Raw genomic sequence first — 436 nt, 5'->3', positions numbered from 1 at the left:
CTGGGTCCGTGGGTACCGCGGGGGGAAGGTTCCTTCTGTGAGCGCCCCATCGGGCAGCGTGCTGGGGATTCAGCCCGGGGCCTCCAGCGCTACCAGCCTGGGCTGCTCCTGCTTGAGCTGCAGCTCTCTGGCTGGGGCTCCCAGGGTCTCTCTAGAGCAGGAGTGGGCAAACTTTTGGGGTCGAGGGCCACATCTGGGTGGGGAAATTGTATGTAGGGCAGGGGGTTGGGGTGCGGGGTGCAGGAACCGGCTCAGGGCAAGGGATTGGGGCAGAGGAGGGGTGTGAGGTGTATGGGGGGCTCAGGGCAGGGAGTTGGGGTGCAGAGTGCGGGACGGGGCTCTGGGCAGGGGTGCAGGAGGGGTGTGGGGTTTGGCAGGGGGCTCAGGGCAGGGAGTTGGGGGGTGGGGTGCAGGAGGGGTTCGGGCTCCAGTCTGG

Source organism: Caretta caretta, chromosome 6, assembly GCF_965140235.1.
Source record: "Caretta caretta isolate rCarCar2 chromosome 6, rCarCar1.hap1, whole genome shotgun sequence".
NCBI lineage: Eukaryota > Metazoa > Chordata > Testudines > Cheloniidae > Caretta > Caretta caretta.
The sequence above is the reverse complement of the archived record's forward strand: the minus strand, read 5'-3'. Positions refer to the sequence as shown.